General features: G+C 42.6%; 1 protein-coding gene across 19 annotated transcripts in view; it reads right to left on the bottom strand.

Moving 5' to 3' along the window:
- Positions 1–15,422, bottom strand: part of QTMAN (queuosine-tRNA mannosyltransferase) — a 202,054-nt gene that overhangs the window by 173,769 nt on the left and 12,863 nt on the right. For 2 of the 19 annotated variants that reach the window (XM_075430974.1, XM_075430980.1), the window contains exon 3: positions 930–1,115. The exons of 16 other annotated variants lie outside the window; for them this stretch is intronic. The gene's annotated coding sequence lies outside the window, so the exon portion shown is untranslated. Of the gene's footprint in view, positions 1–929; positions 1,116–5,706; positions 5,784–15,422 lie in introns of those variants that run through there. One more of the 19 variants, XM_075430982.1, reaches the window with a different exon arrangement.

Genomic DNA, 15,422 nt, shown 5'->3' with positions numbered 1-15,422 from the left:
CAGCCCTTCCCGCGTTGCAGCTCCTAATGCTGACTTTTCATTACTTGGCCCCGTGTTTTAAATTTAAACACATAGGAGCTTAAAACCCTTCAGCTTGCTACTCTTCTGTCAAATTTAGGACTAGCTGACTGGCAAGTTCAGAAGTTACAGAAAAAAAGGGGGAACAAGACGGAATGGGACTTACATACACTGCACTGCACCGGCTTGTTTCCTTAAGCAAAGCAGGCTCGGAGCCGTTCTACGTGCGTCGAAGCACGAAGCCTTCCCTAAAGAGAGGCAATCCCCGCGGGTTTAAATGTATTAGACATCAGGGAAGGGGGATTCCTCCCTTAAAAACTGACCAATAAGGTCCTCTACATGTAAAGTTGACATTAAAAGCCACCACATTTTCATTTTGTTTATGACACACAAATAAATGCCTTTTACACTTCAAGAAACAACTAAATTTATTAATTCTCAGTATGAGGAAAACTGATTTTTCCCCACCAAAAGTATAAAATGCTGTCTCAATTCTCTGTTGACTACCACTAGTTTGAACAGTGGAATTACACAGTATTTTGATTGTTTGTCTGCTCCAACAAGCATCACACAGAGAGATAAGAAAAGCCGTTTAACTTGATCCATTAATGATCTTCTGGAAGGCAGCACCTCCACAGACAATGCAGAGCATCATCCCACAAAGTGCAGGGTGAGGACAAACTAACGAATCCGCTCCGGAACTGGCGATACCCTGCACGGACACACTGACCCACCAGGAGAGAGCACGCACCGCACCAGCAGGGAGCCCAGGACCCCGACTCTACGTTGAATTACTGGCCACGAGCCACCTAACCCCTGCACCTTGTGTTTCCTGCCTGTCCCGTGTGGAACTACGCACCTTCCCTTTTTTCATCTAAGAAACACATCATATTTATCAGAAGTTTTGTTACCTGCATGCAAAACCGGGAGCAGTGAAATACCAGGCTGTGCTGCTTTAGATGTCTTCAAAGCAGTTTGGGAACCTTGTCTAGAGATCTCAGTGGTGAGCAGTACTTTTTCTCCTCCATTCTACCTGCTTCAGTCCAAGGGACAGATGGTAAAGTGCAACTTTCCCAGTTGTAATAGCGTTCTAAAATCTGAATAGAGTTGGGGGAGAAAAGAAAAAAGGGTGTAATCTCATCTGGGTCTAACTTCCCAACTGTTTCAGGCTAAGAAGCTTCATCAAAATACTACCCAGTACTACACTACCCAAATATTTATCCCAAATACTTTCCTTAGTCTAGCAACATTTGGGAAAAAAAAAAAAAAAAAAAAAAAAAAAAAAAAACGACACTTGAGACAGTGGAGTCCACAATCACCTATGCCCATCAATCATCAACAGTAGGTAGGTTTGTTCACTCCACACTTGATCAAATCCTATAGTTGAGGAGCCATGTGAGCCTTTTCCCCTCTGCACCAAGACCCTACCAACCTAACCTGCCATTAAAGGTCCTCTCCACAGGAGACAGCCACCATTATCATCCTAAGCATGTGAGGAAAACGCCCCACCCCACCAGAATTCAAGACAATATACTAATGGCAGTCTCGCACTGCTATGTAAGTTAATGTCAAGATTTTACGTGTTTGTCTGCTTCATGGTCTCTTCTGCGTATGCAAAGACTGCACTAGCCCTCTTGCCATGGCATTACAGTCACCATAATCACACCTCCAAGTCACAGGATCAGGGGATGGGTAAGGTTGGAGCAGACTTCCATACGTCACCTAGTCCAAACCCTCTGCTCAACCAGGGTCAATCACAGCAGGCTCCCCAGGACCACGCTGAGCTCCGAGTACCTGCACAGATGGAGACCCTGCAGCCCCTCTGCGCTACTCATTCCAATGTTTGACCACTCACAGTGAGTAACTTCTTGCATTGAAATGGAATTTCCTATATTTCAGTTTGTGCCCTTGAGCTGACTCACCTTGAGGCTAAACCGTCCCAGCCCTCCCTGCCCCTCCTCAGACCATGACTGTACTCTCACAATGAGGTTTCTCAACCTAAGCTTTCTGTACCAACTACAGTTTTACTGCATTTTCACACCCAAACCACGTGACTATGGATAAACCTCTCCACTATTCTTTGAATCATCTGAAAAATAAAGCAGCAAAAATTAAATCACCAACAAAACTGCTGATCAAGTGTGACCGAGCCACAAACACAGTGGAGACCCACCAGATGTAGGTGTCTCATCCCACTAGAGGTTACACTTTAAGCAACAGGACGTTTTTAATCTTTTCTGTGTCTCAGCTACATATAATCCAAGTTTTTACATCAAAATATTGTGATGCAATGATTTAATGCTTCAAAAGAAATTAGTTTAACATAGCGATATGGGCCAGACACACAATCCTATTAAAAAAATACATCAGCTTTGTCTCACAAAGCCTTCTATCACGAAACCATAGTGACCAGCATTAACCACTCTTTTTTTTTTAGTTTTTAAGCCTTTACTGACAGAAGTCAAAGTTAACCTTCACTTTATTTTGTCCTGGGCTAAATCCACTCCAACATCCTTTTTGCCCTTTTAAATACAGAAACTTTTTGGAAGTCTTCCAGTACTTTGAAATAAAGACATTTACAAGATATGCAACAATTAACATGAGTGGTTCTAGAGGCTCCTGAGACAGTTCTCAAGTCCCTACGATGTGATGCCCAGATCTGTTTATGTAATTTTTTTTTATTTAATAGTTAATTTCACAAATCACTCCTTCACCATCTTTAGCAAAGTGGGTGTGAGCTTTCTACTCCAAACAAAAATGATATGGGAAAGCAGAAAACACTAATAAAGTGTGCAAAAAGCAAAATTACATTTAAAAGGTTAAAAAAAAAAAAACAAAACACATTGAAACAGTACAAGTTTATGCTTAATGACGTCTAAAAGAAAGAGCTAAGTGTTTTTACGGGACACACTGAACATGACCTGCAGATGGTTGCCCTGGAGTGGGAGGAGTAGCTGCACTAGATACAAAGATCAGAAGATTGGGATGTTTATGCACCTAAAAGTTGGTATCTGTCTACTTCTCGACTGCAATGTTTCTACTCGATTACACAGTTCTACTTATTTCTCAAAATGGACAGTTTAATGCTTTTACACTCCAGTCTTCACAGAAGAACTTACAGCTCTCAACCACAATGAATTTGTCAGAGTTTGCAGTCCAAGCTTTTGAAGAGACAGGGTAGAAACAGGATGAGAGGATATTTTTACCAAACAAATTCAAACTGGCAAAGTCTGAGGTCTTTTACTATTGAATACTGAACATTGAGCTAGTTGAAATGGCTCCTGAATCACAGGAAATTATCTTCGAAAGCTCGTGGAAGTCAGAAAAGCTCACAAAGTGCTAGCACAAATAAAACTTCTACCAAAACTGGAAGAAAATGGAGAAATGAGAATTACAGACAAGCAATCCTTACCATACCAACAGGTCACCAAAACAAGCGATTAAACAATCTGTTTGTACACACCCAGAGCACTGGCCAGTCAAGATTTGTCAGAGGGGAAAAAAAGTCACACCAAACTAATCTCAATTGTCCCCTTTGACAAGAAATGCATCTTGACTTCAAGGAGGTTTTTTTTTTCTCCATGCAACATTTTAGAGAAGAAAAAAGAGAAAGTGTGATCTAGGTTATACAGCTAAGAACATCAGAGGACACAAAACTGCACAGCGCGAGGAAGTACCAGTGGTTTGCTATGAGGATGGCAGAACACTGGAAACAGGCAGGAATCTGTCCTCAGCCTGGTACGCTTCAGTATCTCCACTGATGGCCTGCAGGCTACACACCTGAAAACCTCACCACGTAACACTGACCTCTGGGAGGTGTTGCAAGCAAACATCAGAATTCTAATACATCTTCAGTTGAGAGCTTGAATGCCAAGAAATAAAACTTAGCAATTAAATTCCATATTATGATGTTCTAATAATTTTGTAATGTATATTTAAATAAGTCGGGAATGATTCAAACAAGTTTCATCCTACCTGAAAAACAAGAGAGGAACAATTCTCAGGATCCCTTCCAGCTCAAGTTTCTACAAGTGTAGTGTGGATCTACACAGAAACCATGGAAACGGAACGGAGAAAGACAGACTAAAAGACACTTCTGCATCAGTGAAGCAGCACACAGGTTCAGATGACCCATCCTCAGCGACCTCCTGCTAATCTTCACCCGTTCCATCCCCCAGACTCTAGTTCTTCTGCGCTGCACCTCAACGTGGAATAAGAGAATTCAGAAGTAATTCTGAGTAAAGGCTGCGTAACAGTCCCAACTCCCTACGCAGCCTCTTCTGCAAAGAGACGTTGCTCAGCCCGGTGTTTTTAAACACGTGAGCATTTTAAAGAGCTATCGGAGAAGCAGTCAAATAGCGCTTTTCTCTAATAGCTGTGTATACACTGTGGCTCGTCAGTCAGCCAATTAGCAGGAACATTAAACCTCCAAACTTTTATCATTTTTACACCGTGTAAAAGTTATTTTATATATACACGCACACCCCACGATTTTAAGTACAACTAAACAGAGCACTACTGAAATCTTCTAGTTTTATTTTTGCTAGTTTTTAATGTCAAAACATTTAAAGGATGAACTCTTTCTTTGAAGATGACTGATTATAATGAGCCCCACTTGGGGAACAGCAATTCAATATCCTAGTATCAATTAAACAAAATGCACGCTTTAGCTTAAGATTAAAAACTAAAATGCAGCCAAAAGAAGTTTCTTCCTCGTATCTGTCAGATCACAAAAGCATCCAACACAAAAGGATAAGGTTGCCAGAAAAGCCTAAGACTTTCCAGAAGATATTATTTCGTGTATGTGGCTTAGCTTCGCAGCTGAACCAGAAATGACACCCAGGCTTAGGACAGTAAGCCTTTTTGCCAATGAATTTCTTGTAAAGTCAACAATTATAATTTATTCTGATCCTTTGTGTCACCATATTAGTAGTTATTTTTCAGCAATCCCAGAGCAGCAACAAATAATGCCATAGAAGAGGACTGATATAATTACAGGCTGAAAAAGATCGGCCTGCACCCTTACACTCACAACAACCCTCTGTGGCTCCTTCATACCCCATATGTTGCTAATAAAACTGCTTGAATCATACCTATGAGACAGTTTTACTGATATTGTATCGGGTCCCCAGGTTCTTTGTATGAGATACGATGTCACTAGCACTATAACTATGCAAATTTCGTGATACAGGATCCCACCGGACACAATATTACACACGTAATTCGCAGTATGAAACCGTGCATTAACAATAATTCTCGTGTTATATAAATGAAACCACTATGTTTATTGAAAAGCTCGCCACACTACAATGAAATCAAATTTAAAAAGCAATAAAGAGCAACTGACATGCTCCCAGTAAAGATGGCAACATTGATGTTTTTCCCCAAACAATGTAAGTTTTGCTTTGTGTTCACTTGGCAATGCTTCACAGGAATTTTTAGCACCAACACTAAACAAATGCAACACCCTCCCCCCCCCCCCATTAATTAACAACTTAAAATAAGAACCTTCTGAGCCCAGTTATTAGAAACCACCATGTGATTTTCAGCAAGGATCTGAACTGCATTTACACACGAGCGTGAGTCTCAGTTTCTACTACTAATAAAAGAATAAATGACAAGTGATAACGATGAAGACTAAGAACTGCAGCAGCAAAAAAAAAAGACAGTGTGGGGGTATCAACACACCTCAGCAGTATCATCTTCTGGTCAGAAAACACCTGCGCTCCAATTCTACCTCCAACTTCAAATATCTGCACGACCTCAGGCAAACGATGCTCCTTCCCTGCTACGATTCCCAGCTCACATCACGTGCATTAGCCTCTTCGTGCCTGCATAAGGATGTGGTCAGTGCTTCACACAGATACCTGCAAAAGGCAGGTCAGAAAGGTCTTAAAAATCAGCACTGCAAGAAGAGACAGGAGAGGTGCAACCAGAAACTTGACAGTACAGGCAGCGTGATACACATCCCTCTTTTCTGTGTGCCAAGTGATTTCTTCCCTCTGCTCTTAATTTACTGGTTTGCTGCAGGTGGGGAATACTGGGGCTTACAAAAACAAGCCTATTTTTGAAATGAATCTGAAAAAAAGCTAACAGGCTGGCATGATACAGTGAGTCTGGTAAAGAGCCAGACTTAAGAGATAAAAAGTACAGTTTCACCAAAGTCCCGTGAGAATTAATAAACCAGATAATTTTGTAAAGTAAACTGCACACTAAATGCGTGTAGTAAATGGTCTAATACATAGAGAGAAAAAACCCACAGTATTCCCTCAAAATACTTGTAACGCCTTCGACTACAGGTAGAAAACATCAATGACAGACACGACTCCTTGCCAAGAAGTCTCACTCAGAGCAGCACTGCCTTTCGACGATGCAAGGTTTTACTCAACGGCAGGAAAACCGGAGTGGCAGCAGGCACCTGGTAGGAAAGATGCTGAACGGACCGTTTCCTACGAGCAGAGCGCGTGTGCTTCCACTACGGGGGTAGCTTAAGCAGCAACTTTCCCTGAGGTTTTCCCTGACACCACCCTCTGCGCAATACGAGAAGTGTCACGGTTTCATTCTCTATTTAAAAATAAATAAATAGCAGCTTAGGTAACATTTTACGAGGTAGAGAGTTCCCACTCCGTCCCACGAACATTCTGCCCTCTGGTACTGCTGCTATGTTTTAGCATCACAGGCTTCAGGGAGAATTATACCTATTTTCAAAGTTTGAGAAAAATAAACCCCTCCTCCCCAAATATGGCCCAACGCTGTTATGAAGCAACTTATTTTTAGAAAAAGCACTTATGCAGACACTTAATTTTAATTAATAGTCTCACCAACTTCAACATTTGCACAGCGAGACAACTCCACGCTTCAATTAAAGCACGCACATAAATGCTTTGCTGATTCATGGCCAAAAGCATGACAGGAACGTCATTATATAAAATGCTTGTAAGGTTTAAAGAAAAAAGAAAAAACAACTTCACCCTCAACCAGAGGATTAGAAACCCTGTAAAACTCACAGCTGGAGCACAATTTGCAGGTTGCTGAATACACAAATCCTAGGGCTGAGAGATATTCAACGAAATTATTTCCAAGCGGGGGAAAGAACTTTGAGGAAATGTCTTTACTAAGTGGAGACTGCACGAGCCCCGGCTCTTCACCCCCAGCATCTGCTATCTGCCACGACTGGGTTCTCAGGAGTTGAGGAGTCTTTACCAGCAAAGCAGAGGCAGCTGCACCTTTGCTTCCGAGGGCTCGCTCTCTTTTTCCATTGTTCGCATAGCAGATAAGCGGATTTCTTCCCATAAACCATTAATTACACCCAGCTCAGTGCCGTCACAGATCACACGGAACATCTTCAGCAGACATTCACTTCCAGGGAACAGTCACTCCGCGTTGCAACGCTGCCTATCGTAACATACCTATGATAAATTTAATTTTGAAGTAATACGACACACAAGAAACACTACTTAAGTCTTCTTCATTATCTATGTAGTATCGTAAACTGTAAGTTTTACTTTTTAGGCAGAACGCTTAAAGGTAGTCAGTAGTAAATTTCTGTTGAAATACCCTCTGGTCCTATTTATAAGCAAAATTGTGGCATTTGATAGCCTGTGGCTCGCTACTACCAACTCATATTTTAGCAGGTTAAGCACAAGGAAACCTTCATTCCAGGGCAGCCAGGCAATACTTAAGAAGTAATAGTAATCCCCTCCACAGCTTTAGTAAGGCATCAAGAAAGTTACAACTGATAGGATAACTGAGCCGAATGTATACATGTGACAGGAGTAGCCACTACAAGTTGAACTGCTTTAAGAAGTGCCAGAGATGGGAAGGGGCACCCCAGCTGACCCGCTCCCTTTCTCCTTCACCCGACAAACAGCTGGGTGTTCGCCTCTTCACGATGCTCCTCCGGCCGTCAGCCTCCAGCCAGCCCCCCCGCGGTCCTATTAGGGGACCTAATATATACTTACAAATATCTCAAGGGTGGGTGTCAGGAGGATGGGGCCAAGCTCTTTCCAGTGGTGCCCAGCGACAGGACAAGGGGCAACGGGCACAAAGTGAAGCATGGGGAGTTCCGTCTGAACATGAGTGAGAACTTCTTCCCTCTGAGGGTGACGGAGCCCTGGAACAGGCTGCCCAGGGAGGTTGTGGAGTCTCCTTCTCTGGAGATATTCAAGACCCGCCTGGACAAGGTCCTGTGCAGCCTGCTGTAGGTGACCCTGCTTCGGCAGGAGGGTTGGACTGGGTGACCCACAGAGGTCCCTTCCAACCCCTACCATTCTGTGATTCTGTGACCCTCTCCTCACGAGGTATGTGTCGGGAAACCAGGCAGCTAAAGGCTCTTCCACTTGCAAAACCTGCAACAGTAATCTTCATCGAGGGAGGCTCAGCATCGCAAAGCTGTGTGGTGAACACCAGCCCAAGCCTTCAGCACCTAGAGTAGGAGGAACAAGACGGCCCCGATGACAGGGAACTCCAGCCACAAACAGACGTAGACGGGCGGGTAGAAAATGAACATCTGAGATGTTTTCTACAGGACCAATTCAGACCCAGGACAAGCGATGAGCTCCAGCTCGGCGTTAGCCTTGCCAGACTGCCCAGCGTTCACAAGGTCGCATCCGCAAGCCAAAACAAACCCAGGGCAAACCGGCACGGCTCGGCGCAGCAGCCCGTGCCGCTCTCCAACCGCTTCGCACCCAGTTCACAGAGTACATCATCCATCCATGTACCACCAAGATCTAACCTGAGAAGTGACTAGAATGAAAACCAGTTAATTGATTGATGCTTAACCGAAATGTGGAGAGCAAACATAACACACCAGAAGGCTTTCTGAAAATGCATTATTTTTATTCTGAATCCATTAACGAGTCCAGTACTTTCGAAGGATTAATGAAAAAGCTATCAAGGAATAACACAGAAGAGGAATGCTGATTCTCGGTCAGCGTGCCAACACATGATGAAGTGCAGACACCTTTTTGGTAATAAAGATTCAAGCCAGGACGTTCAAAGAACTACAGGGACACATGAACTTGCCCACCCCACCCAGAAGCCGAGTTTGATTTTTATGAAACAGCATTTTGATAATCCCTCCCTGAATCACAGACTCGCTCCAATACTCCTCAATTAACAATGCAACAGTCATTACTCTCACAAAATTGACCACACCTTTTTTCATACTAAGGTTTAGTAAAGAATAGAAAAGTCTGCCTAACTATCCACAACAGAAAACATTTACCTTAAAATTAATACCAATTCACTTAAAAGAATTGGTCAATGAGTGTATGTATACACATAATAAGTAAATTTGTGGAAATAATCCTTAAGCAGGACGCAATGTTTCCTTTACAATTGTTATTTTTTGATCAGGAACTGAAGACAAGCCCAGCAAGAGCAGCAGGAAATAAGTTTCTAACCAAACAACTTCTATAGACGCTTTTCTAATAGGACCAGACAAAACCGTCCTTAAAGTCACATCTACAAGCCAAAGCCGACCTCGGGCATCGCACTCAGTACGTATGAGATAACCTATGCGGGTACTGACCTTAATAATACTATAGGGGCAAACTTTGCACAAGGATGACGTGCTCTTGAACAAATGTTTTCCAATGTATTAGGCATACAGAAGCGTTTTTCTGCATCAGGAACCGCACGTCACTTTCCTTAAACTGCTCCTTTTCTTGACCAAATACACTGTGGACAACCATCGGAGGATGCCCCTCGGTGTTCCTCTCTGAGGTTCTCCTCTAAAATTTCCACTAACAACGAAGATATGTGGATTTTTTTTCCCCTCCTCAAAAGTCAGTCACATTTCAGACCGGCTTCCTTAAGCTCAAAGAAATACCCTACATGATCAGAGACTTTCAACACCAACAGAACCTCCGAGAGAGATTTTTATTGACTTTAAATCAAGCGCAGACCCAGAGCCCACAGTAATGCAACAGCAGGGAGAGCAGAGGATGACAAGCAGCAGCAACGGCTGCGTAAGATGCACGAGAATCCGATAACAAAACTAGTGCCTGGTCCAATTTAAAACACAAATGGAATAAAACCAGTCATTCCGTATTTACCAGGCCTTCCTAGAACGACTTACCCACAAACGACCGGTAAAATGAAGCGAGATCTCTTTGACTGTGTACCCCAACATCAGGCTTTCAGGGGGGTACTTCACTTGCGACCCTGGCAGACCTGCAGCCCCTCTTCCAAGCGACACTGTCACAGCCCATACTCTCTCCCCACGTGCTCTCAGATCCTTTCACTCGTTCAGGAGCAACAGCAGCCAAAGGGAAGCAAGCTGAACACACAGTGTTTTCAGCCTCTTCCCAACCCTTCACATTTTCCGCAGCAGCTCTGCTGAACCCTTGACCATAGCTCAAATCATCGGGTTTCTCTCCATCTTTCAGTCCCGGAGAGTGGCCCCATCCATCCGGCCAAACATACCCATCTAACAGAGCTTAAAGTTATTTTAAATGCTTAAGGACAACGCCTTGGTCTCTTCTCTGGATGCTATAAAGTGTTCTTGAGGCTTTCTTTGGGCAAGTCTTGTTAGCAGAGCCAGGAAGGTCTAACAGCACTCAACCTTTAAAACCGTCAGCAGGCCAAAGTCCCAGCCCCACAGCCCAAGACCCAACGCTACAGACCATCGCCCTGAGCACGATGACATTAACCAAGTGTGGAGGACTGGACACGTGTAACTCTTCGCACCCTACAGATCACAGAACAATTAAGGAGCTGGAAACAGAAAACTGGCTTAAACTGAAGTTACTCAGTTGGGTAGGCAGAATGTTTTTGTCCCCAAGCAAGCATTCAAAAATCTATCATAACGTATTTTAAATAATTTATATTATTCATAATTTATATTAATATATATTAAATTATATATTAATATAATTTATATAATAATTTATATTATTTAAAATTATATTTTTAATCCAGACTGTTATTGCCATGCTTTGTATCTGGGTAACTAGATCCCTAGATGTAAAAAGCCCCACAGATTCCCCATGCAGAATGTGTATGCTCTTGATCATCTGCCCGTCTCAAACTCTTCAAGTTGTAGAGCTTTAGACCACCGCAATAAATTAAATAAAATTCAGAATAGAGTGTTCTAATATTGTCTTTACAGCTAAATACAATACTGGCAAATGCTTACCAGGTTACACATGCTAAGCAGGTCAAGTGATAATCGTAATGATGAATGTGTAATCTAATGCCCATCCACTTTGATTTATATGAACCATCGTACAAAAGTCTCACATCTCCATTTTAAGTCAATAGGAAAGCTCCATTTTTCCTGACCCGAATCAGTGCTTGGTCTAAACGTAGACATTTCGTAATTTTTTGCATTAAACGGAATCAGCCTTCGCACACAGTTAAAGATGCCTGGGGCCGCACAGTCCTCTGCGATCTCAGCAACCGGCCCCATCATTCCCTGTGATAGCCTTGCTGAAAAATATAAGATCAACCCAATCTCCCCCTGCCCTTCCAGCTGTGGGAGAAACAGATCAGCCTATTCCTTACTTCAGAAGAAAAGGCCCTGCAAAGGTCAGCCTTTCATATGAAATACAGATCATTAACACCAAATACAGAGCTACTCAGAGTCTCCCTCTTTGCTTGTATAACTGGGATTCCATTATACCTATTTCAGAATGTTTTATACTTTGTTTTTCATAAACATATATATACACCAGTATCTTGTTTCTGACACTAATTTATGATGGAATTGCTTATTGAATCAGAAAGAAACCACCCAATGTTCCGTCACTGCTCTTATTCTCAAAGTATCATGCTCATGAGAAACTGCAATTTGTCAAACAGGCTTCGCTGTAGCCTGCCCTGAATGCAAAAAAACACTAAATCACACAGTATGGATGTGGAAACATAGGTGCGGAGTGCCAGCCGCCTAACTCCTGTTATTCATTTTTGCCACAAGCCACAGTTATGCTAGCTGTCCCATGGAGAGAGAGAGAGTTCTCAAGACTGTTAATTCTCTTCTGAAATTTAAAATCTAGACCAAAACCTCCTATTACTGCATCTAAGCCTATACAGTTTCCACGCAACGCTCTAAAAAAGCATTCTGACCTAGGCAACAGCCTACCTTACTTCAAACATACCTTAGATACAGAAAAGGACTGATAAGTTCTATCAGTCCTCATTACAAATAGCAACACTGACAAAAAAAAAATACATTACTTGTGGGAAGGAGAAGAGGTGTGGGTTGGAATCATCTTCCATCAGACCAGTCAAGTCACATTACACTACCTGATGCTATGCTACCAGCTGCTCTAAAAGCAAGCCTAGCCCAGGCTTGTAAATCCCATAGTCTAAAGAAGCCCCTGCAAACAAAATTAAAAAGTAAAAAAAAAAAATTTAAAAAAAAAACAAAAACACAAGACTAAAAATTGAACAGGCTTTAGAAGTTTACTCAGAGCTTCCAGAAGTTCCCACAGCATAATATTTTTACTTAAATTCCTGAATGATCTGAAGACAATCAAATTTCCACCCCCGCAATCGAAAGCCATTAAGTAAAAGTCGTGGCAAACAGCTCCATGTTTTGTCCTTATATTTTGAGACTGTATTAAGAATAAAACTGCTTCCTTTGAATGGGACGTAATACCTGCCAACTCTCCAAATAAAGGAGAACATAAAGAGTTTCTAGAGAAAGAGATTCGGGAGGTAAGGGATGCAAGAAGAGTATTATTAAACAGTAAAAATTCTGCCAAGCCAATACAGGAAGCTTCCAGAGTCCGAAAGCACGTTACCATTGAAATCAGGGTCCTCGTAGGTTGGTAGTAGAAAGCTGGCACTGAATCACAGCTGGACTGCCCTGGCTGAAGACAATTAACTGATGAAAGCAGGAGTTATGAAAAACTGTAATCAAGTTTCATAAAAGTGGTTATTAGGGTATTAAAAGCTTGGGGGAGGGAGGGCAGGACTGAAGGCTCACACTAAGAAGCTGAAAATACCAAAGTTTTGACCCGCCCGACCTTATATGCAATGCAAGGCTTGGAAAAGAAGGACAGAGCTGCAGCCAGGAGGGCAAGAAGAAAACCTTATCTGTAGGCAGACGTAGATGATGACCACTACTACTCCAAGTCTTATCTTGCGAGAGAAAGTTGCAAAGGGTGTTTTCTGCCTCCGTATCTCCCAAATGACTTGGATTTACAGACCCAGTTACGCTTCTGACCCGAGGGACTACCAGCTAAGGCCTGAAACATCGTAAACCATTTATGTCTTTCATTCCATACTGGAGAGGTACAATGGAAGGACCTCATCAGAAGCAGAGCCCTCCTCCTCGATAACTGCTGTGTCAAGACAACATCACTAACATCTGAGATTCAACCTCTCCCGCAGCCGTTACTTCCTGTAACCTGCTCAGCAGAATGACCAGCTCGAAGAGCACATTTCATTAGATCTTCTTAAGGGTCAGGGCCAAGAAAGAGACATACACACTCAAAATGAAGACTTACCAACCTACACCAATGAAATCAGCAATATCCTTCAACATATTCATGTTATTACTCCTCGTTGGCTGGAAATAAATCTCAGTAACGTAGAGAATTTACTGACAACACAAAATAGCTTTGGGAACTAGAGACAGACTGAACAGAACCACATCCATTTGCTTTCCTGCACACCCTCACACAGCACGAGCTACACGCAAACACAACACCCAACAGCAAGGCTACGTGTACAGGAAGGCAGCTGACTTCTCATTCATCAAGGTGTCCAGATCCTAATGACAATAAAATCATTTAGTTCAAGTCTCTGAAAAGACACAGCTATGTTAAATTATGAGAACCCCAAAGCCAAACCACCACCTTGAGAAGTGCTTTAGCCTTACCAGTTTGCACTCACCTTTTCCATTTTTGCAGAGACTAACAGCAGAAATAGCATCAAACAATTATAATTTGTGACCTTTTAAAATAAATTGTGATTTCTTAAGACCAGTTCTTTTATATTCCATCCCACGTTCCTCCAAATATGAGCTGCCCAAAAATACTTTGCATGAAAAACTAAATGTTCCCAGTGACAACTCTGATCATGTAATTCTTTGCACATAAACAGTAAGAGGTGCAACAACAGCAAAAACCACTAGTTATTCTTATGACTTCAAGACTAAACCCTAAATATAGTAGGTTTTCAAATTGTCTTTCCTAAAATTCAAATAATATGCTCATCGCTTGAACCGAAAGCTAGCAAAGTACAACTTGTATTGTGCTGCAGGCCATAAAGTGAATGCTCTTTTATTTGAATCATGGATGAAGATGAAAAGTAGGTTTCGAAAATTTACACCAGTTCTGACACTACTGTGTGCTCCTCATTACCAGTTATCCCTATTTATTAGACTAACTCCAGACCTTTTACTACCTTCAAAAAGATGACCTTTACCAATTCTTTGTACCTGGTATACCTAAGCACAGGAAACTGCATAGAATACGGGCAGAAGCCCCAGCCGAAAAAACAGGGAGCAGGGGTAAGAGAAGGACCGCAGCGCCCGCTTCAGATGGGCTGCAGGTTCTGTGGTTCAGAAGTAACATCTGGTAATGAATGAGGAAGAACTTCTTCCCTCTGAGGGTGACGGAGCACTGGAACAGGCTGCCCAGGGAGGTTGTGGAGTCTCCTTCTCTAGAGATATTCAAGACCCACCTGGACAAGGTCCTGTGCAGCCTGCTCTGGGTGACCCTGCTTCGGCAGGAGGGTTGGACTAGATGACCCACAGAGGTCCCTTCCAACCCCTACTATTCTGTGATTGATTCTGTGATTCTGTGAATTTTGTCTTCAGCAGGCACCCAGGGGAGAGCTGTTGATGTTGTCTACCTAGACTTCAGCAAGGCTTTTGACACGGTCTCCCATAGCATCCTCCTAAGGAAGCTCAGGAAGTGCAGGCTGGGTGAGTGGTCGGTGAGGTGATCGAGAACTGGCTGAACTGTGCAGCCTACTGTAGGTGACCCTGCTTCGGCAGGGGGGTTGGACTAGATGACCCACAGAGGTCCCTTCCAACCCCGACCATTCTGTGATTCTTATTATTTGCCTATATAAAGTAATCATTTTGCTACATAAAAAAAGCACCCAAGTAAGGGAAAATTCTGAGGAGCCCTCCCTCCTCTTCTCCATCTTAGATGGACACATCTCCACCAGCATTGCTTCCAGTACTTCACAGCAGAGCGCTGTATTTTGCTTGTGAACCCTATGGAATTCTTCACTTCTCTGCCCCAAACGAATCGTCCCAAAAATCAAACTCTTCTTATACCTGAGACTGGATATTGCCAACGTGTGCTAAATGGCTTTAAGATCCAGTGTCTTGAACAAGTTAGAAACAGGAATTTTAGAGTAATTTCTCGGAGTATCTGGGAGGTTTGGTTTCTTATGAAACAGGCAGTGCGGACTTGCCTGTGGCAGTCTTTGTAAGTTCT

This window comes from Opisthocomus hoazin, chromosome 9 (genome assembly GCF_030867145.1).
Source record: "Opisthocomus hoazin isolate bOpiHoa1 chromosome 9, bOpiHoa1.hap1, whole genome shotgun sequence".
Taxonomy (NCBI): Eukaryota; Metazoa; Chordata; class Aves; order Opisthocomiformes; family Opisthocomidae; genus Opisthocomus; species Opisthocomus hoazin.
The sequence above is the reverse complement of the archived record's forward strand: the minus strand, read 5'-3'. Positions and strand labels throughout refer to the sequence as shown.